Raw genomic sequence first — 23,586 nt, 5'->3', positions numbered from 1 at the left:
GTTGAACGCAAATCGAAGCCGTAGAACAAGTTTCGTAGCCCTGCGAGCTACGCAAACAGCAATTCCACGCGGAAACCGAAGATAGTTGAGTCGCAGCAGTATCGGTTACTATTCTCTTCGCAGCCCGGCGGTCCAGTACGTGGAAGGTTAATCGCAAAACACGATCCACTGGTGTGAGCCGGTTCACGGTAACGTTTCATTTAACCCTGAATCATCGTTGCGGTTGAGGGCCGATTCACCGACCGAATGATCGTTCCTTATCAGGGAACCGGTTCCGCGGACAATGCATCATTGCCGAAGGCTTTTAATCGGGGTAGCTGTTCGAACGCGAACCTCGCGAGCTGGCTTTGGAAATCTCGTTGGCGATTCGCTGGAACTGCGAGCAATCTGCTCGTCGATCGTAAAAAACACAATCATTTTTAAGATTACACTAGATTCCTCTCCTTATCGAAGACATTTCAGCGAAAAAGATGCTTGTTCGAGTTTCATACGAGATCGTCGCGCAGTTTATCTAAATGTACAGCTCGTTTCTCTAGTTCCCCAGTTTTCTATCTTTCTAGTTCAGTCCAAAACTGAATACTTCCACAGCTTCACACCTCGAGGCTTCAATAGTTCGACAATTTTGTACCTCCATAATTCCGTGCCTCCATACTCGTTAACTTCCGCAGCCCCCCGCCGTGTCATTGATCAGAAGTCGCCGCCGCCCATACGTTCCCCGCGGTGAACATTGTGTCCGATAGCATCAAGAAGCCACCGCGAACGAGCGCAGCCTTTTTGTCACTTTGTTCGCCTCGGATGACGGTGTTAGATGTCCGCCCCCAGTATCCCGTTCCACCGGCGGCGTACGCCAATAGTGGTATTGATTTAACAGCACTGTGGACGCTTTGAACTACGACACCTAGCCTGAAACTGGAGTCAAAGTTGACATTCGATGTATGTCGACGCGGTTCCCCGTCAGCGAATGATCATTCGCCCCGCAAAAACAACGTTCCCCGAGCCTCCCCCCGCTTCCCGGCGCGACTCTCCTCCCGTCACCTGGATCCACTAACTTCGGAGAACTCCGAACGAACGTCTTAAAGCGAGCCAACGATAAAACAGAAACGACGGACGGCCGTAAATCTTTTCTCCGATGGAAATGAAGCGCGAAACGGAACGCGGGATTGAATAACGAGCAGCTACGAGCGTCTTCCTGTGGTTTTTACAGGGGCTTCCCCGGAATTACTCGGGCCGAGTTCTCCGTAGTTACAGCGTCCATTTGATGCGTCCCCGTTGAATAAAACCGAACGGAAAGTTTCCTTTATCGAGCTTCCGACGAGAGAACGGCCCGAGAAACGTGCGCGAGTCTTCGCTTCGCTCGGATCGCGTTAACGGAATACTAGCAGCATCCGTATTCGATTTAACGATATTAGTCTAGCTGGAATATTGGCTAATTCACACATTGATAGCCGTGGCACTCCCGCCTGAGTGGTTAGATTCTAAGGACACTAACCGAAACATCTGTTACATCTATGAAACACGATATATTTCAAACATTCGTCCTGTACGAAGTTTACTGTTAAGTATGAAATTTTACAGTTTCACTGTATGAAATGAATCGACGAGCGGGTTAATCAGGTACCGTGCGACACTCGCGAAAATGCCGGCGCGTTGGTGGCAGAATTTCGGACGCTGTTGCGATCGAATCCCCGCCGGAGCGTTATTGCCGCCGCGAAGCTGAATGGCCGACCACGGGGCCGGTCCCTTTCCGAGGGAAAATTACGGTTCAATCAGGGCACAATGACGCTTAATTCCTCTTTCACCCCCGAGCGACCGAGATGATCCGGCCTAGGGACAACAATCGGCCGGCGTCCTTGATGCCGCCACTCCGAAACTAGAGACAAGGTTGGCAACCAGACCGAGCCGAACCGCAACGTATTCCCCCGTGGACCGCAGCCAGCAAGGCGAACCGGCAGCCAATTAATTAACATGATTATAGCCGAGGTGAGGAAGCCGCCCGATCGAATAGGCCAAAAGCGTTTGCGGCCCTTGCCGGACTCCATATCCCGGCCAGCGACACACCGTGACCCCTGCTCTCTCCTCCATATTCTCTGTTAGTCTTCGACGCAGCCCTAATTGAATTTCATTCTTCGATCCATTAACCGTCCGGCTACGACAGGATTTTGCGTCAACGCGTCTTTCCGAGGAAGCGTATCGAAACTGGGAATACTGAATTCAAAGTGGTTCAACCCGCGAACATTGTTTCATCGTGCGTTCAAGAAATCATGAAATTCACGAAGAAATCAACTAGTTAACAACAAAGACGTGTTGCTTCTGTTGTCCAGCACCGATTTCAAAGTAACCGTCAACGCGCTAAATTCCTCTGCGAGAGTGACATCCGGATAACTAGAATATTCCTCTCAACTGTCCCTCGAAGGCAAACGAACTCTCGATAATTTTCTAAATTCACAGTTTCCAACGGTTATCGAGGCATCCTCCGAAGATTCCCATCTCCGGTGCATGTTGCACGGTGCCGTTCTCGGGGCGACTACCAACAAGCGCAAACTAGCATCGGTGAGGTCGATTTCCCGCAGACCGTGCACGTAGCGCCGACCGGAAAGCGTTTCCCGGTCACGCGGTTCTTCCGGCGACCCACCGATCATCTTCGGTCTCATCTCCGTCGTTGGCCGAGCTCGCCGAGTCGGTTCTCGACTCGAAAACAGTCGATAAATTCCAGAAAATCCCCGATCCCCCGATATTTCCTCGTGAAATCTCGAGAGGAGCCGGCGGGAACGGAGTTTAGAAGCGGAAAGACGTTGTTCACGGGGCGCGGGAGGGTGGCGGAGGCGATAGGGGTTGCGGGGGAGTGAAACAGCCCTTCGCGGCTGTTCATTGGTCGGCGGAGAGCGACGTGCACCGGCGTGTGGTCATTAGCACGGACGACTGGATCGAAATCTATGGTCGTTTGGCGACCGCCCGAGGATCGCCCGCTCCCGTCTTCACGCCTTACGCATATTTGCGTTAATTACCATGTTTGACGGTGCGTCGGACCGCTGTGGGCCGGCGGGAAGTTTAAATAATAGCCGGGACGTGGTCGTTCGATGCTCGAGCAGCGGGTATTCGTAGGAATCGATACCTCTGATCGCAAGTTTTGCTTCTCTGTCGAAAGCTTTCGGACGTAGAGGTTTCGCATCGGTAAGTTTTCGATTGGGAATTTGGGGAGTTGAGTGTGATGCTTGGAATTTGGACAGTCGAGATTGAAATCATATATTTTAGACGGTTGAATTTATCACTAAAACTACCGAGCACTTCAGTTGAAACTCCAAGAGTGCATCTGTTCAGACTTTAATTGATTTACAGTTCAATTTGCGTAGTGCTAAATGAATTTCTTTAGTAATTTTTCAGGGAGACATATTTGTTACCTAATTGCAAAAAGACATCATGCATGGGTCATCTACCAGCTCTGGTAATTTTAGTGTTAAAGTATGGAGTTCGAGAGAGTTGAATTTGGAATGCGGAACTTGAAAGAATCAAATGCGAGAAACAAGCTTGCCATTCTGCTCGCCACAGTTGACGCAGATATCACATTTAAGAGAAAACCCAGCTGGAAATAAAATATAAAATCACCGTCGATTAATCTAACGTTGCCAGTCGACGGCAGGGCTATCAAACGGGGAGCGTGTCCGAGAACGTTCCCCGGCGAGTGATTCTCGCGTCGGGCGTACGTTCCTCGTTTATCCGAAAACGCTTTGCGCCGGCAAGATACAGGAAACAAATGCGTTTCGGTACGTGTCGTATCGCAGCCCGTTTTTCGCGAAATTTCAACGGCGGAACCGTTATCGCGACGAGCCGCCGGTCGGACGGTCCAAATTGCCGCTCGTTCCCAGCTCCTCCTCCGCTCCTCTCGGAGCCTTTGACAGAGGCGAGTCGTCGCTTAAGTTCCGTTGGAAGTTGAAAAGGAAAAGGTTTTTCCCATCCGGCGACGCGTGATTCCTCCGTCCAGCAGCTGGCAGCGGCCCAAAACTTATTAATTTACTCCACTTTCGGCTCCGCCGCGGCGTTCCCTTCGGGCCGATTCGTCCGTTGTAACTTCTTGTGTACCTGATTTCACTTCCGAGCCAGTTCCCATTGTCCCCGCACCTCCGGATCTGTTTTAAAAGACTTTTTATCTGGCGTCCCGGCTCGCGAGCGTTCCCCCGGAACGATCTTTGGAATTTCATTCCGCGATGGAATTGCCGGGCGAGTTGGGAAGATAAGTTCCAGATTTTTTCGATTATTAACATTGCAACGGTTCCGCCGGGAGATTATTGGCTGAGCTCTTTCATGTTGCAGTTAGCGCTACAGATAACGCTGCGAGTCCAGTTGAATTAAATTCTACTCGTCCGAGCCCTTTGCGCTCGGAAGCTTTTCACTGGAAACATCCGGTGTTCGGAACATCTCGGAGCTAACGAGAGGATGCGTAAATAAAAAAACAGAGCTGTGTTTCGTTTCAATGTTTCTAATACTGCGTTACGCAAAGTTAAAAGTTCGTCAAAAGAATCCAGTTCAGATTAATAGGAAACCTAACTTCAAATAACTCTTCACTTCCACAAACAACAACATTTCTCGCCTTCCATTTGAAAAACAAGAAGCCATCTTTCAAAAGGCACGCTCAACATCCCAGCATCCCCTTGGAAACAGAAGCCATCGCTTACCAAATTATTCCTCCCGGCTGGCGCAATAATTTAAAACGGATTGAAAACAAGCCCGATTTCGGCGGCACTGGAAGTCGCGTAGGAAATCGAGTCCTGGAACCAATGACGGCGGAAATTTCGATTCTTCCGCGCGAGTCCGATGGAAACGCGGGGGCCAAGGAATCCCCGGTCCGCGAGACGCCTTCCGGTCTCCATAAACAAATAAATAGCGGCTTAACGTGAGCCCGTAAATCGAGGGAATCGACGCGGCTCGCGGCGCCTCTCCTCGAATTTACGACGGTTGACAAATTCGCCTGGAAGAAAGAGTGACTCTGCGCCAGGGGGTGGGATCGGGGTCGCCGGGTACGCGAGCAATGTGCTCCCGATCCAGTTCCCAGCCCCGCGTGTGTCGCCGGCTCCTCTTCACCCCGTCCGGCGCTCTTTGTCACGCGCGGCGCGGACTTTTATCGCCGTCGCCGGATAAAAACGCGGCATCCGCGTCACGGTAAACAATTTTCTCGCCGGGCTTCGCTCGTCATCGACGGGGCCGCGGATCGTTCGTGTTCCGACCTAACCCTTAACACTAGAACTACCGTACCAGTCGAAATGTTTCGCAATTATTGATATCTTCGGAGCATTAAATATTGACTCGGTTAACGTTTGATTTGATATAGCAGGATTGTGAAATTTCGTATGTAATAATAACACTTGAAAGAAATGACAATCTGCAAGACGACTACCGTCGACTGGAAATGTTGAATAACATGAATAAGTTAACAAAGGTCAATCTAAGAGTTCTGATGTCATGTACAAAACATTCAAGATTCTCGTAGCGCATGACGCGTTAAATGAAACGAACCCTTCTGATTCTAACGCAGCCTGGCCTCAGCTCCACCGTGCTATTCCACTGCACTAAAATTTTCTATCCAACAGTATCACAGCTGCCGGCCAATCGAATCCATCAATTAGACTCGCCAGGTGTTTCTCAATGAACACAGATTCGGTCGCATGAGGCAGTAATCCTGGGGCCGCCGAATCGATAGTGCACAGAACGCGAAACGGCCACGGATTTTTCGCGGACGGCGCGTCGCCCAGTGTAGCATTTATTTATTCATTGTCCATCTTACGCTGCGTTGCGCGTATCATTTCATTATTCGATCACGTTACAACCGAGCTGTACAATCGAAATCTCCGTGGGAAAATTAAAAAATGAAACGTATACCAGCAATAATACCAACAATGCCACGAAACAACGCGTCTACTAGCAGACAAACGGATTTCTCGAATGCTTCGAAACCGTCCGTCTCGAATCCGTCACGATGTTATCGGTCAACCGGTGAACCGACAGCTTTCGCAAAAACCATCGATCCGCCGGTCGATCGGGGAACTTCCGCGGCGCTGTAATTATCACGGGCCCGCTGATTTATCGCGGCGTTTACGGAGCAACGGGCCCAGAAATACGCAACGCTGCCGGATATCGAATACGAGCGGCCGATTTTCGGCGACTGCACACGACAAATACATCGGATTTGACAAGTGTTCACGGGGCGCGATAACATTCGCCGCGCGACGATATTAAACCGCGGCCGATAAATTAATAATCATCGCGCCGGCACGCCGCCCCGCGCAAAATTGTAACGTTCCCGCGTTTCTTTCCGGTTCAGCCGTTCCTCCCCTGTCCCCGTTGCCTCTGCGCGCGTGTTTTTTTTGTATTTTCGTTCGGTCCTCTCTTTTTTCCGCCGCCTCTCGCCCCTCGCTTCCCTTTTTTGCAACCTCCCGCCCTCCCTTCCCCCGGCGCCGCTGTTTCCATTCGAACGAATTTAATCGAAACTCGGAACGGAGCGGTTCCCGATATTGCTGAATATTCACTGGCCCCGGCAATATTGTTTCGTATCATGCTCGTTAAAAAACTAGTGGCGACCGGCGCGTTAATGGCGCCGGAAACCGAATAATACGCCGCCACCGGAAAAACGGGGTAAATTGAAACGCGAGGATCGGCCGAGCATGTAAGAGATCACGGTCGGAGGCTGATCTTCGTTTTGATCGGCGACTTAACCCTTTAGTCACAATGGCGTTGCTTTGAGGTTGGATATTTCGAAACGGGAATCAGTCGCGAAGTCATTATGGAATCGATATAGCGATAAGATATTATAGAAATTTCTGTTTTTCTTCAAAATAAGTTATCGTATATTGCGAAAGCAAACGTATTTCTTTGAAATTGTCTATTCTGGAGTTAAAGGGTTAATTGCTGTTAATCTTTGAGTTGACGAGTGTCGTATCGAGTGTTATTAATTGCAACTGTTGATCAGGTTTATATAATTTCTATTTAGTAACTATTACCGAGTGCCACGTACGAAATATTTCTGCAGTTTAAACTTCTGTACTTGCTACATTTTTGCTCGAATTCCTCTCTGTCCGCACTCGTAATTGTCTTCTCTGAGCCGTCATTGTATCATTCGGAACATTTGAACAATTGAAAACATTATAGCTCACGAGTCGAACACCCTCCCCGCGCGATTTCTCCGTGTCGTTTCAACGAATCGTCCACATGATTTCGCGGCTCGGAGCTCGGACGCGATAGAGGATTCCAATTTCGCTATTTTTTCCGTGCGTTACACGCTCAGCGGAATCCCGGCGCGTTTCATTGAAAATCGCGCAACGTTCGCGCGCCGTGCGCGTCCGTATCCCATTTTCCCCCTTTTTCCAGCGCGTAACAGATTTCCCGCAGAGTTATTACACATCAGCCGGCAGCGTTGATTCGCGCGCGCGCGAATCTTCGAGCGAGGCGAGCTGCATCCGTTTCTCTCCGCCTTGCGCCGCGAGGATTTCTGAAATTCCGACCGACGCGGGCGTGCGATTTTTCCAATGGAATTCGTGCCATTTCGCTCGCGAAATTCGCCGCGCCGAATTCATCGAATCAGATATTGAAAAACATATTTCCACCGCTGCCGGAGCAGTCTTCGCGGATCAGTTCTACATTTCTGTGCAAACTCATCGCCCACCGCGGTCCATCCCATCGCAATCACGTAAATGCATTGCTCACTGCTGCGCATTCTACTGCGATCATTAAACTTGATCGGTTACACGGTGGAATTCGTTTATTTTTCAATTTCATCGCTTTCTCGATGGCCACTCGTTTCATTCGTTGCACCCTCTCAACGCTTCGTCAATCTTCAACGAAACACTGAAATCTTTATAATACCCTGTGGGGTAACCTCTCGCGCCGCAAGCGTGTGAATTTTATTTCGATCTACTTCGCGAGGACACGTAAAAGATTCCCTTCCCGCAAGACGTCCGTTCGGAAACTCCGAAAAATTAAATTGCTATAAAGTTAAAGCCCCGCGCGACGCCGTGTCGCCCCCGAGCCCGTCAATTCTGTTTACGAGAAACGGCAAATATCGATTCGCAAACAACACGTCGCGCGTCACGCCCCGACACGCGCGTCACGGCAGCCTTTTCACCGCGTCCCATCGAGCCCGCGGTAAAAGTTTCCCCGATGCAGCCGGGAAAGCGCTTAAGGTCGGTTCCCTTTCGTCAGCAGTGCGCCGTTGGAACGTCGGCGTCGCTCGTAAACGGGCCTCGACGCGAACATTTTCTTCGCCGACCCGACCGACCCCTAATGGCACTCGTAATTCCGATATTCGCTCCGGAGATCGGTCGGCACCGCCATCCCGGTCTCGTCGATAAACGCGCCGTCGGACGACCCCAGAAACGGATACGACGGGCAGAAACTTAGCTGCGGGAAAGTCTGCCAGTGGAAACTCGTGGAAACCCGTTTAATGAATTAAAAGCGTCGCGTCGCGTCGCGTCTGTAGCGCGGAACGGCCACCATTTTCATGTTAATTCGTTTTACACGGGATCGGAGGGACGTCCGCGCGATTTCGATTAGAATTCTCCTCGGCCGAGGCGCGCGTTCAACGTTTCAGGAACCGTGAATTGTGTTCGCCGCCGTGGAGTGCGATTGCAATCGCAGCTCGCGTAAATCTCTCGAGTGCGTCGTGAATATTCTTCCACTTCGTGTCCAGTTCTGAATGCCGACTCGATCTCCGCGATCTGTTGGCGCTGCGAACTGAGTGCGACATTTTGGGAACTTGCTGTTAGAATCTTAAGTATTGGAGACTATCGCTTTAACGCTATCAATTCGATAAATTGTTCTTGAAAATCCCAAATCTCAGTTCTCAAGAATCTCTCACTGGCCAGAAACTAAAATCCCTAAACAATCTTACAAAACTCGAGCCCTAGAATCTAAAACACCAAACCTCAACACTCTCGATCCACCGACATAACGTCCACACTAAAGAATCTGAAAGCTCGATCTTGAAAACCGCCATCATCCTGGTAAACCTGCCGAGAAACTCTAATGACCATCGTAGAAAGTTCCCGAGAGCCGAAGTGCCATCGAAAAATTCCTCGATCTCGGCCGAGCTCCTCAAATTTTCAATTTCCGCGTCGCGAAGCTTCGCTGGCGTCGAAATTCCGCTCGGCGGGGACGCGAGGCTTCCGCGAAGCCCGCCGCGGCCCCGGGGAAAGGGAATCCCCGGCCTTCATTCTCGAAATTGCGTGCTCTTTAATTCGCGTGCACGTGCACGCAGCTGTTGCATCGGCGGGCTCGGCGTCGGGGTGAATAGAAATCCGCGTAAGAGTATCCGTCCGCCTCCGGAGCGGAAATATCGGAGCGGTCGTATTGGTATCGCGTGTCGATACGCCGCGCACAATGGGGGCGCCGGGCCATTACGCGTTTCATGATCCAACGATTCGGATTATGCGCTTCCCGGGGAGGCGTCGCCGTGTGTTCGTCGATTTTTCAGGCGCCCGGCATCATCCCCGACTTTGATTTATCCCGGAATTTGAATAACATGAGAGCAATGCCTTCCGGGAGGCGTTGCCGGTGCATGCCCCTCGGTGTATCGGCTCCCGTTGGAAATTTACAATTCCGTTTCCGCCGCGGAACAACCATACTCGCGATTTTAATTGGTGATTTCCTTCGCCTCCGAGCTACTTTCCGGCGGTGTTCCTCGGTTCTTTCTTTCTTTCCGCGATGCCAGGCTGTTCTCCTTTATCGATGACGACGGGATCGTTACCGGCGCAACGGTTTTTAACGGGCCGCGGTAGTAACAGGTCAACGGAACGCGACTTTCTTGGCCGATCGAGATATGAATTTACATGGATCTCGTATTTCGAATTGACATGCTCTGTTACTCGAGATGTTTAACTTTGGAATTTAGGGATGTTTCTAAAACTGTTTCGATGGTTTTCTATTGATTATAAATTTTATTAGAGGTAAACACAGATGATTTAATCGTTTGTACTGGTCGCGGGAGTTTTTTCAATTTTTAGCGAATATTTCAGCGTTCTGTTACTTATCTTTTAAGTCGAATTCGCGTTTCCAGAGAAGCCGAGAGACGAGTCGCCAAGTTTCCGGGCGGAAATCAATAAAAGTCGAAAAAGCGGAAGATATCGGCGCGCCGGCAGGGGGGATTTCTTATTACATATTCCCGGTGAATCCGCTCGGAAACTCTAATTGACATTTTTAATGAATCCGCTCCGGCGATCCCGTTCCTCGTGCTCGCCGCGCGGACAGGGGTTCGGAATTGTCGTCGTTCCGGTACCGGCCCGATAAAAGTATGCGGCGGACGAGAAGTTTATTGATAAGTCGGGAAGTTTGAAAGTTCGCGGTGGAAGTAACGACTATACGAACGGGGCAAGAACTGTAATTAGAGAGTCGTTTAAGGGGCAATTTGCCGGATCCCCGTGCCCGGATCAATTTCCAAATGCGCCCTCGCCTAAGACGCGATTAAATCACTTTTAAGTCTCGCCGGGATCGTAATTCCTCCGCGAAGAGGAATGTATCGGATAACGGAGGCTTAAACGAAACTTCCGGAGATCTGTTTATCGAAAAATCTCAGACGTATCGGATACGTTTCTTAACGATCTGGAATGTTGTATCATCTTTTAATATCAAACGCGGATGTTCGAATCTTCAAGTTATAATCTGAAATTGCGAAAGTTGGGAAAAGTAAATGTTATCTTTACTCGATACTTCCCGGCAAGGAATCTAAAATTCAAAAATCTCATCGAGCCAAACTTCATCCAAAGACCTCAGTCTTCAACATCAGCAGCCGTACCTTTGGGAACTCGAGAACCTTAGTCCCAGTGCTGCTAAACTCTGAGACGTTCCATAACCGATGATTCTCCATCCTAGAAGCCGAAGAATTAAAAAAATCCTGGAATCTCTTCGTCCAAGACGCATAGAACCACGAAAACCAGAAAACAAAGGGAAAATCTCAAAGGCCCGCTAGCTCAGTCAACAATGCGAGCCCCGGAAAACCCGAAGAATTAAAAGATCCCGACATCGAGGTCCGAGAAATGGAAAAAATCGACTCGTAGGGGAGCGCTATCGACGTTGGCGCGGTCGCTCGATCGTCCAGCGCTCGGCAAACCGGCGGTCCCTGTTTTCGCTGGCAACTTTTGCGCTGAAGCCTTGGCTGCGCAGCACAGGGGACTCGGTTATTACACGAACCGTCGCGATGTTTACCTTTAATACGCGTAATTTTCGCGGACGATCCGCTGCCGGCCGCTTTATCGCGATTAATATCGACGGGCGGTCCGTCGACGCGACGCTCGAATTCATTCGTCGCGGGATGCTAGCCGATTTCGTTCCCGCTCCCCCGTTTCGCCGTAATGCGTCGCGAATTGCCGTCGAGCGCGGCCGGCTCGCGAAATATTCCACATTCGCCGGGTTATCTCCGTATATTTGCGCTTCTTCCCTAAGCCAATCGATATTTCAATTTCTACCAAATAACCGGTGTCCTACGCTCCGCCGGCGGAACGGCGCGGCAAAAAAAGAATCGAACGTTTCGGCCGGACGAGCGTTCCGCGCGGAATTTTATTCGGATTACGGCCGGGAGATTAGAACGGATCGAATTCTCGGCCGGGTGAAATTATGCTCGGCATCGGCGTTATTGAATCAGAATCCGTGTCGGATAATTAGTCGCGAGCGTACGAAACGTTCCGATTGATGGATTTGTGGAAATTATTTACATTATTGTCGGAGTTAGCGGGGATGCGGCGATTTAACGAGTTGCCCGCGTGATTGGGGATAATGGATAGTTGTCGGGTTGGGATTTCGATTGATTATCTTCGAATTAGATCGTTCTCTTGAATATCGCGACTAATTTACTCCGATGCTTGGGTAGCGAAGAAAACGGTTTAATATTGTAGTTGATACAACTTTATCACTGTAGTCACCGCAGTAGACATTACTATGATTACGATACTTTCACATAATTACAATTACTACTATAATTACCACAATTTCCCATACTACTATAAGACATTACAATAACATAACTCTCGTAAATTCCCTGAAATCCTAAACGACTCGATCTTATGACAAAAATTCCCTACAGCCTCAGACCTCCCTCCATCACTGAATCGCTAGAAACCCACAAAAAACCACCACAAAGCAGAAAGTAATTCAACGTCCGAAAAAACCATCGTGAATTTCACTTTCTTTCGATTCCCATCGTCTTCCCCCGATTCCACGCGAGTATGACGAAAACGCGAGGCGAACCGCGGCCGGTCGTAACGGCGACCGCGCGGAGGGGTCGCGGGGACGCGGGGACGTTTAATGGGAGGCGAGTTCGCAGGGTTAACCGCGACAGTCAGCGAAAATAATCACCGCGGCGAGCCGGAATGCCATTTGCCGGTTGTCGCCGATGGGATTCCCGGGCGTTTTTAACGCGCCGCGGAATATCGGTTCCGCCGGCGACGGCGGAACACCGAAATAAAACCGATGGCGGACAAACGGCCGCGGAGATATGAAATTTTCGCCCGGCGACGCCGCGCGGCGCGGTAATGTTACGGAAAAGTTGCTTCGCGGCGGAATGGCCGGCCGCCGGGAAAAAAGAGGACGGCGTATTAACCCGTTACGCTTGGATATCGCGGCCGAGCATTACCCGAATTGCTTCGGTTAAATATTTAGCCGGGACAATTAAGGGAATGAATTCTTGTTAGCGGCGTGCTTCGTCTGGACGATGATACCGCTCGCGAGAGATTATTCTTCGCGGATATCCCGGCAACTCGGATTCATATGTTGCAGGAACTCTTTCGGTCGTGCACTATGCTGATTCGATTTTGAATATTTAGATTGGTCTACCTTTGTGTTCGAATAATTCGATTACGAACCTAGTGTTAACCGTATTGGCTTCTAAGCGACCGAAGCAACGACGCCCTCTTCGCTTGAAGATGCACGGGGCCCTTACAGGGGCGCGGCCCTCGCGCGGAAACGTCCGTCCCGAGTAAATTATGCGACGTTGTCCCGCGAAGTGCGAACCCTTGACAGATTCGTAATTCACGGGGGTGGACGCGTGCACCCTGCGCACGGCTCTGCAGTCAGCGTTTCGCATTCCACGCCCCCGATGTTCGCTGTGTAAACCCGCAAACGCGCGAGCCGCCGAAATTGTAACATTTCCATGTTAATGATACGCGTCCTCGCCGCGTTGCGCAGGATTTTCGACGGGAAATCACCAACCGAAGGACGCCGGGTCCTTGATTATCCGAACGTTCGATTAGCTGAACGTCCGTTATTCGAGTCGCTCGGACATTTGCGATACGGTCAGTTCAGGATACTTCCGATGCTATCTCAGTCGAGACGCGTGAAATATATTTATAATCTATTTATTTAAAACAGGGCGTCTATTGACCCTACTTTTGCAAGGAAACATTTGCTGCGAGACGTGTGTAAACAATAGTACGCGAAACAAGGAAAACGTAAAGAAATAAACAAGTGCACTTTAGAAGCAAGATCTATGATTGATTTCTTAGCTGCAGTCTATGCAACCTCATCGTTAATAATTAGGACTAGAGATTCTTAATCTTATTCCATGTTCTACGTTCACTTTAAAGGTCACTGATTAGTCATAGAAAACTAATATTCAATTCATACCTAAGAAACAGATAAGATTCCTCTAATACAGTTTGAAATCACGCGATATTGTGAAAGGTTTAAGATACCTTTATCTTTTCGACAGATATATGATATTAAAGTATCTTATCCATCTCTAAATAAAACCTTCCATCGAGATACTTTAGATACTTTTTTTCGAACCTGTGATTACATAGCAATCATAGAAATACGTTTACATTACACTCGTCCAGTCAGTTGACCTTTATCTACATCAATACACCAACGAACAGCGTACCAACAGACATCTTATCAGCTCGCGCAAACCGCGAGATACTCGATATAAATCGCGGTTCGTACCGGGCATCGTTATAACGCGAATTACACGATTATCCGTGAAACTCGATAATCGGTGCATTTTGTATTCAATGAGGTTCGGATAATCGAAGTCCCGCCGTAATGACGTCCGCGAATGTTGTAAACGGACGATCGTAAAACGGCGCTGGCCGGCTCGTGTTCGACGGGGAATCGAATTCATCGGAATCGCGTTACGGCCACGTGTTTTCGGGCCGCGCGGATTTATCGCGAACCGCCCCTTCTCGTAACCCCGCGCGCTCCGTTGTCCGAGCCATCGCGTTCAAACGAAATCGAGCGTGTCACTTTGACGCGGACAGAGTTTCGAATTCGATCGCGGCCGAGTTCCGGACGCGCGGAGGCTTGTAATTTCTGTAATTTTGCGGATCGCCGCTCCGCGGCACCGTCGCGCGTACTTCGGATCGTTTCGAGCTGAATTTCATCCCACGGAGTAGCCTTTCAGTTGGTTTCCCTGTTCCAAAGGGACGCGATTTTTCCGCTCGCGTTTATTATTCTCGGTATAAACTTTCGTTATTTACTGACGAAAGATAGATACTTTTTGGGGTGCGAAGGGGAACCGTGGATTTCAGGGTTAGAGCTGTTTTATGTGGACAGCGAGTGCGACTGCTATTAGACATTTCAAGTTTTGACTGTCGAGTAAACTCGAAGCTACCGTGCAATCGACAGTTTTAATTGAGCAGCAACTAGAAAGTCGAGATTCTTTATAATAATTGATTTAATATGTGAATTATATCTCATGCGTTCAAGAGAGTTCGGTTCGTTCGATGTCATCAAGAAAACTAGTGTCCAGGTTTATGTTAAAAATTGCGTGAAGTGTTAATTTTATATCTCCCGTTTCGAAGCGAATGATCGAGAATCTCTCAGACAACCATAATTAGCACAATATCCAAACACTCGAAATACGACGCTACTAAACTTCTCGAAAGACAACAGAAGCGCAACTGTCGCAACCCTCCTGAAACCGAGCTCAGCACGAAAGTCCCAAAAATCTGATTAGTTGCGACAAAGTATCTTTTACACTAACATCTCGCTGTGATTCTCAGCACCGTTCTCCCATCGTTCTCCCAACCGTTTCCACGGAAACCTTTCCATTCCCACGTAACGCGAGCCAATCGTCTCTTACAACCAATAGCCTACCAATTACCAGAAAGCAAGGAACAAAAACAAAGGAAACACAGTAGCCAGCCGCCGCAAATATTGTACATTTTTAAAGCACTTATTCCCGCGGAACGCGCGTGCACGCGTCGGGCGGAATAGGGTGGCCGCGTAATTACGCGTGTAATTTACAACTCGCTAATGAGAGGCGCGGCAGCGCGTTACCGTCGTCCCCTTGTTCGGCCCCGGGGCCGGCCGCGCAATGGCGTCGCCGTTGTGCTTGCGGGATTCCTTGGCGCGGAGCTATGCGACGCATAGCCGTGGCGGGCGTTCCGCAAACACGCGGCCCGCGTTTGTTTCCCGCGGTCCGACGGGCATCGATCAACGGCCCGCAAGGATCCCGGCCGCTCCTCGGCGAGCTTTCCGCGTTATTAACGGGTTTCGCGCGGCTCGCGAGTCGCGGACGCCTGCGGCACGGGAACAACGGACGCCGGAGCCTCCGAATAATTGGAGAATTATTGCCCGTGGCTCCTCTGGAACGAGTTCTTGGGATCATCGCCGGAGAGCCGGGCATCTTCGGTATTGTCTTTCGATGCTCGTGAATGGCGAAGAGGTTTCGGTAGTGACAGATGGCCGCTGCTTGGGAAATTCGTACCGTTTCTTTCTTGATCCTTTGCTTTGTGGTTTTTGGAGTGTAACTGGGACAGAATTCTAGGCATTCTGTGTATATTTGCTGTGTGATACAGTAATTTATAGCAGAATGTTATTTGAATTCAAAGCAATCGAGTAATAGTATTTTCGAACAAAGGAAAGAGTTACCAAATTGAACCATATTCGAATTAAGAAGCTCCCAAGAAGAATCCCAATTTTATCAGAAGCTAATGAAATAATTCCTAATTCCATACAAACACCTCACCAAGAATAATTTTTAATTTCTTTCCACAGTAACCTAAAACTGTCAAATACTAGATTTTGAAAAGAAAAGAACGATAACATTCTCGAAAGCGTAACAAAACGAACAGTACGCTATCCATTCGTGCAGACCGAAATGACTTCCTCGCGAACCCAATAAAATCCCGTAAAAAACTAAACACGCCCGCGGAAAGCGTTCGGTTTAAGGTTCACCCTCCGCGAAGCCGCAACTGTTCACCGCGAAGACTGGAATCGCGAAGCTGAGCCGCGCGGGGACTGGTCGGAATTGCAAAGCTCTTCCTCGCGCGGATTCGTCGGCGTCGGAACGCTCCCCCGTGTGATTTACATGTTTGCGCCCTTGTTCTTGGCGGCGGAAGATTCCTCGCGGGTCTCTGCGGTTTCAGGACTCTCCTCTTCCCCGGCAGCAGCCGGCGTCAATGTTTTCTCAGAGCGTTTACACCATCGACCCTCTTGGTCGGTTGTTTACCGACCTCGAAACGGCGGCGGATCCTCGCCGGGAGTTTGCACAAGGCCGCGGCTCCTTCTCGAACATTCATCGGGGCAAAGTGCATTTTTAATGCGTGCCACGCCTGCTGTCGGATCGCTTAACCCCCTCGCTCTGCGATCTATTTCCCAGGTGCGATCGATGCGACTGTTTTATCGGTGACATTTGATTAGGACGGGAAGAGTCTGCGTTTAGTCGGAAGATTTGCCAGGAAGGTGATATTGAGTTTGCTGTCGTCCTTCGTAATTTATTATTTGATATCATTGGTAATGTTATTAATCACCACCATCATCATCGTTATTGTCGTTATTACTAGAGAAGAAATTTTAATGCTTGCACTGCATCTGCGTTTAGTGGAAACTTGAATGAATCGTAATAGGAAAGTGATATCGAATTTATTATAATTTACCTTTGTAATTTACCATTTGCTGGTATCATTAGTAATATTATTAATCACCAGCATCATCGTTATTCTTGTTAGTACCATCATTAATATTGCAATTATAATTATCACTGTTATTACGTCCGTCGTTATTATTCTTGGAGAAGAAAGTTTGGTGCTTGCGCTGTAGATAAACAAACAGCAGTTGGATTTGTAAGATATCAAAATGTTCCGACTTAATTTCGAACGTCGAGTTCGTCTCGATTGGAAAATACGAAATGACGAATGGCCAATTGAAACTCCGAGACGGGATTTTGACGTTACCGGAATGTTTGTTCGCCGAGACTACTGCGCTATGCAGCATGTCGCGCAATATCTGTATTACAAACACTTCGGAGCGATATTAATGTCGCGCGGCATGCTGCGCGGCTGTAACATGGATATCGAGCCTCGAATGAATAGAAGTTTTAAGTGTAACTTGCGCGACACGCTGTGTAAGGTGTGAAATTACTCGACACACGCCGCCGGTTGAAGATTATTGTCGCGGCAGCGTGGCGAACGTTAAACGAACGATTTATTTCACTGTCGAAGGAGAGGTGATACATTCGAAACGAAAATATTCGTGTTATCGGCTCGATCGAAACCGACGGGAATTGTCGGGGAATAATATTCCCGGTTTCTACGAGCTTTAAAGGAGAATCTTGAAATTCGCCAAATTGAAGGGCTGCTCGGATCCAGTGTTGAATACGGGCAACGTTCTGCAAGACGGTGTTCCCGGCGAAGGGTGCGCGAAGTACAACGGAGAATTTCATAAATACGTCGCTCCGTATTACGAAATTTCTAAAGGATTCTTAGGGAGAGGTAAACAAGCAAGGATAAAAGATTCCTTGGGAGAATCAGGCCGCGGAAATAAAGATGTCGTAGAGGAGAGAGCGGAAAATGAAGATATTTTGTAAGGATAAAGGAAATGGGTGACCCAGTAGCGAACCTGGCACAGCTTCCTTCCATTATTTATCATCTACGCGTCAAGTTGCATATTAATCACGTTAAAAGCCACGTATTACTAAAACTACATCAACAGTCACATATTATTCTTGCTATCAACCAACAATGAAGGAACTTTACATTTCACATCCTTCATCGCAACTTTCTCAACCATTCACTCTAATCCAAGTAACAATCTTCACCGTTAATTCTCAACCAAATGGAAAATTACATATCAATTGAATTAAAAACTACGTAGTACTGAAATTACACTAACAGTCGCATGATCTATCATTCATTTCTATCCAAGGCTACATTAAAAACTCCAAATTCACACGAGTTAACCTGGATGCATTAAAAATAAAAGCTCTGTTTCACAATTAAAAGATATAGGATTTCATATTTTATAAGAGAGATCCTAAAAAATTGTTACCATATATAATTAAAAACATTACATCGGAGAACAAAGGTTTTTCTAAAAATTTGTTTACGCGAGTCGGCGACTCGTTCCCCTGGAAATTGGAGTTGTACGGGTTAGAAGGTCCCCGTGAACGTTAATAACCTCGTTCCCGGCGCAAGTTGGTCGGCTGGGAACGTATATTATCAAGCAGCCCCGAGTATCGGCCATTCAACGGTTTAAATCCGAAGCTAGCAGTGGCCCGATTCAATTCAAAGTTTCAATGAGTTGCGGCTTCCGGTTAAGAACCCCGCGAGACTTGCCCGGGCTCCCCCGGCCATCATGTTTGTCCGTTTCCTGTTTTGCGGCGGAAAAATGGCAAATAGAGTGGAACCGAATTTAATCGATGCGGTCGCCGGCTGAACTGGAAACATGGCTCGAGCAACCGCGGGATCCTGCGGCTCGCGAATTCAACGTCGGACCCAAGTGTTCTTCTGCGGAGGACTGTTCACCGGTGCACGACGTGTGCCGGCGCGGCACGGTCGGTTGCGGAACGTACAGAGAACTCGAAATTGTCCGTGCTGCTTTCAAGTGTCCCGGAAACGACCGTTTAGAGGAATAACCGCGGGATAAACTAATCTTGAAAACGCCGGGGAGCTTCGACAGAGATTGAACTTGAATTTTCATTCGAAATCAGAGGGAATGGGATTCGAATGTCGGTTTGAAATTAAAGGAAATGGAACTTGAATTTTCAGTTGAGATGAGAGGATATTGAATTTGAATTTTTATTTGGAATTAGGGAAATTGAATTGGAATTTTTATTCGAAATGAGGGAAATGGAATTTGAATTTTGATCTGAAACGAAAGGAAAGTGAATTCAATTAACCAAGACACTATATTACGATATGAGTCACTATTGAATTTTATATATTTACGATAAACATTGACATTCGCGCAATAAATTCTCCAGGATAAAAATATCGAAGGAAAATCGCAGATAAGGAGGAGAAAAGTGAGGGGCATTCCGACAATGAGAATCGAATTTTGATGTTTTAGAATGCAATTGACAAAAGGATCTCGCGTTGATCGAGAACAAGGCATTTCTCGCCTGTTCCGAAGGAAACGCGGTGCTTCTTGCGGCCAGTAAAAATGACGGATCGAACGGAATTGAGTTGTCGTACGCCGCGGGCCAGAAAACAACTAGAGTGGAAAAGCCGGTACAGTTGTAGACCGGGTCGATGTGATTTAATGTGGCCGGACTCGCTTATTCTGACAGTCGAAAAGTCTTTTCTACGGAAAATATACTAATATTCGAAATCACCTGCAAACCGAGCAACGATGAAAATTTAATAATATTCCAGAACTATTCGCGAATCTCATAGCGATGCTATTAAAATATAAAGATAATTAAGTAAAATTTATCTCTTTGCGTTCATGGAATCCAGCTTTGATATATAAATTCGAAAGCTGCGAATGGTTATTCGAATTATTCGAACGAGAAAGTGACCTGTTTTCTTTCTTCTAGCGTTTAAAAACTTGGAAAACGTTTTCTGAAGTTTCAAAAATTCTCCGCGAAGAGTGAAATTTGCACAATAGAAATTTACTAATATCCTAAATCACCTGCAGAGACGATTATATTAACTTCTATTTTCGCTGTAGAAAAACTTCTTGCACAGCGAATTAGTTTCACTGGAAATATCCCTAACTTCAGATTCTGCTGGCCAAGGTTTTGCAACGTTCGCGGGTGTTATGAAATTCCGTGCTACAATTTCGGGTAGAACGTGGAAAGAAAAAAATTCGAAAATTAAGGGAAGACCGTGAAGAAAATTTCCGGGCCGTGGAAACTCGAGGGCTTAAAAAGTTTTTGAAGTTCGTCGACTGCGAACTTCCCGTGACACAGGGAACTCCGAAATTTCGGGCTTTATGCTTTCTGCGAACTTCAATCGCCTTGCATGAGAAGTGGCTCGAATAAAGTCCGCGGGAACGGGGAAAAATTATATCGAAGATGAGCTGACGGCCGGACGTTTCTTAAGCGAAGCTTCGTTTACCGCGAAACGCTTCGAATACTTTCGGTTCTCGGGAAAATCGGAGCCGAGTGTTTCATCGTTAACCCCTTGCACTCGAGAGTTACCTTTCAGTCGCCATTCGATTTGACACAAGAAAATGGTAAAATTGAAAATTCAATATTAAATTTTATATCATGCATCAACACATAACATCGAAGTAAAATAGTTCTGTCACATAATTTATGCGAGGTATTCCTTTATGTTGCAAAAAATAATGAATGTTTAATGAGGAGAACATTCTCGAGTGCAAAGGGTTAATACGCCACAGGTTTTTCTACATTTATGACACGTAAAAGTTTGTGGAACAGAAGAGAGCACGTGTGCATCGTCAAAAATGAGTAATATTTTTACTCTGTCGCTAAAACGAAGAACTTTTTAGTTGAAACTATGAACCGATTCCTATCACATGCTTTAATTTATGAAGTTTTATTGATTTAATATATTTCACTGCACTCGTCATTGAATATGGCAACGATAAACGTCGATTTCCCTTTGTATCGATATTTATTCGATAGGCGAAAACATCGAGAAGCTTGGAATATACTGAAATAAAAGAGAGCAGCCGGCACGTGCGAGTTGCTGACCACAAAGTGTTAAAAATGACTATTTGCGTGGCAAACATTTTCGCCGGGGAGGTTGGAAAATGGAGAAACAAACGTGGTTCGTGTAAACGCAGCGTTGTTTGACGATGAAATTTTTGTTTCTCGTGGCTCCGCGACGCAAGCGTCTGTAGTTTCCGCTTGTTGCAACGACGCCCGCTGTGCTCTGTTTTTGTTACCTTCAACCTGCTGATAATCGAGTTCCCTAACGACGAGTGCGTGAAATGATACCGTAGAATATTTAATATTATCGAAACTAATCGTTGCACTGATACGTTGTACAAAAACTCCATTCAGTAAGTAGACAGACGTTGGAAAATAAATAGATAATAGTAATTGACACGATACTAATTCTTTCAACGATGAACTCTGTTCACACAAACAAGTAGTTCTTTGTTCAGCTTTGATCTTTCGTTAACACGTTGCGTACCGAGAAGTCTCGTCTCTATATAAAGACACTTAGCTATGCAACTTCGCCAATTACCACAGCATTGAAGAAGATATAAAATTTGATTCGAATTGATTACCTATTTAAAATATATCACATAACAATATGATATGAGTTCTTCTATGTATAGCGCTACAAGTTGACTTCAGTGAAAATTGCCATCGCCTGTGTTCAAATATACTCTACGCGCATTCGTCCTTCGACGAGTAGACGCTCCGTTTTTCGATTTTATCGGGCGCAGAACGAGAGGTTTTCCCGCTGAAATTCCACAGTTAACCGGTTAATCGGCTCGAGGCCCCAGACAGAGCGACTTCCACTTGATTCGCGTTCGATTCCCACGTAAGCGGCTCGGCTCCGCGGATTCCGCGGTGTCGGCTCGCGTTTGAAATTCTAGACGAAGCCGCCGCATCGATCGCGGGCTCGGCGGGCAATCGCCATCGCCGCGGCGGCGGCCTTCGGCTGCCGGTTACATAATTTATGCAAAGACGAGTACGCCTGTCCCTCGCGAAGCAGTCGCGGCGCGGCGATTAACGGCTGTCTTCGATTTTCCCGACGCCCGGCGCCGGCGCGGAACGGGCCCGCGTCCACTCGTTGATCCGGGATCTATCCCGGCGATCGATCCGCTCGACGACGCGGCGGGTACTTCCGGTTTGCGTAACTGCTAGCCCGGTTTCCTCTGTCGTCGTCGGCTTAATCGACGGTGCACGGTCTAATTCGAGGCTGGGAACGTATCGCGGACGCCAGTTACTCGCGACGCGATCGGACGTGTCACGGGGATTTTTGTTTTCGGTGCTGGCGCGCTCCGATAGTTGTTCGGCTTAATGCGTTTCGCTGGTGTGCCACACTGGTGTCTGTTGTCTTCTTGTTTGTCTTTTTCCACTCTCGCGTGCGACTGGGAAGCTTCGTTTGAACGGTGTAGATTATTTTTCAGTGAAGCACGGAGTGCCTCGATGGTTGTTCGGCTTGATGTGTCTCGCTGGTGTGCCGCAGTGGTGTCTGTTGTATCTTTTGGCCCCCTCGAGTGACGGGGAAGCTTTGTTTGAACGGTGTAGATTATTTTTGAGAGAAGCACTGAGTGCCTCGATAGTCGTTCGACTTAATGCGTTTCGCTAGTGTGCCATTGGTGACTGTTCGTCAGACTGTTTTCCATTTTTACTGGATCGAAGCAGCGATGGTAAGTGTTAAACGACAACAATCTGATTTATTTCACATTATCGGTTGTTCTATATTTTCTAGAAAAAAGCTAGAAAAAGGTGAAACCTCTCAATAGTTCCCCATCGCAAATTTTGCGATCTCGAGCACACCGAAAATCGCGGATCCCGAAACGCCGCTCACTATCGAATGCTCCGATACATTGCAGCACAAAACTTTGCGATCGTTTATCTTACTGAAAGAGAACCTTGTATTTTCAATGAGAAACTATCTACTTATTACATCGCAACGTGCAATCATTACTCGTACAGAATTCCACCTACGATATTCCTAAACACTAGTACAATTATTCCAACCAGCAGAATCCCTGTCACCGAACTCCGGGAACCAACGAAACGGTGGTTCCCTCTGAAACATTAAAACAAACAGGCGTCACGCGAGAAACGAAGAGTTCTCCGATAAACCTACTAAACAAGAATGACAATAAACGTCGTCCCGCTCCGCTTCCATCCTGTTTCACGGGAGCACCGGCTATTAGAACCGATCCAACAGTTTTGGCCGTTAGTGTACGTGCGCGTGTGAATGCGCGAGGGAGCGGCGGAATGCAAAAATTAATCGAGAGATGGTCCAATGAACCGTAAGCTCGATACAAATCGAAACACGTTGAGTGGAAATTGCCGGTCGAGGTTTTTCGCCGGACGGCCGGCTCGTTTGTTTAATCGCTTATTCGTACGATCGATTATCGGTCCACCGTGATTAATCATTATCGGTGTTATCGCGAGAAACGTTCGTCCTTTATCGGTGAAAACTCGAGCGGATTAGAGGCGAAGGGGGCGGGAGGAGGAACGCACCGCGCCGCGCCGCGCCGCGCCGGTTCGCTCGACTTCGTTCGCTTCCGAAAAATCGGCTATCGGTTTAACGAACAGCGCTTTTTTTTTAACGAGGACTAAGAGCGCCGATCGCCGAAAAACCCGGAAGCATTTTTCAGCCGGCAAGACCCGTCGATACTGACGAACTCGCAGCTTGGAAACGCGGCTAAATTAAATTCCGAAAATTTCAGCGCTCCGGGATGAAGTCGCGATGCCGTTAAGTCGAGTTCTGATTAATTTATATACTC

The 23,586-nt window shown here is 47.9% G+C and overlaps 1 protein-coding gene across 2 annotated transcripts in view; it reads left to right on the top strand.

Annotated features, from left to right (window-relative positions):
* The window catches only part of rho-6 (serine protease rhomboid 6), a 167,193-nt gene that overhangs the window by 112,140 nt on the left and 31,467 nt on the right, over positions 1-23,586 (top strand). The window contains exon 1 of one of the 2 annotated variants that reach the window (XM_031993823.2): positions 21,855-22,491. The exons of the other annotated variant lie outside the window; for it this stretch is intronic. The gene's annotated coding sequence lies outside the window, so the exon portion shown is untranslated. Of the gene's footprint in view, positions 1-21,854; positions 22,492-23,586 lie in introns of those variants that run through there. 2 annotated transcript variants of the gene reach the window in all.

This window comes from Nomia melanderi, chromosome 11 (assembly GCF_051020985.1).
Source record: "Nomia melanderi isolate GNS246 chromosome 11, iyNomMela1, whole genome shotgun sequence".
Lineage (NCBI taxonomy): Eukaryota > Metazoa > Arthropoda > Insecta > Hymenoptera > Halictidae > Nomia > Nomia melanderi.
The sequence above is the reverse complement of the archived record's forward strand: the minus strand, read 5'-3'. Positions and strand labels throughout refer to the sequence as shown.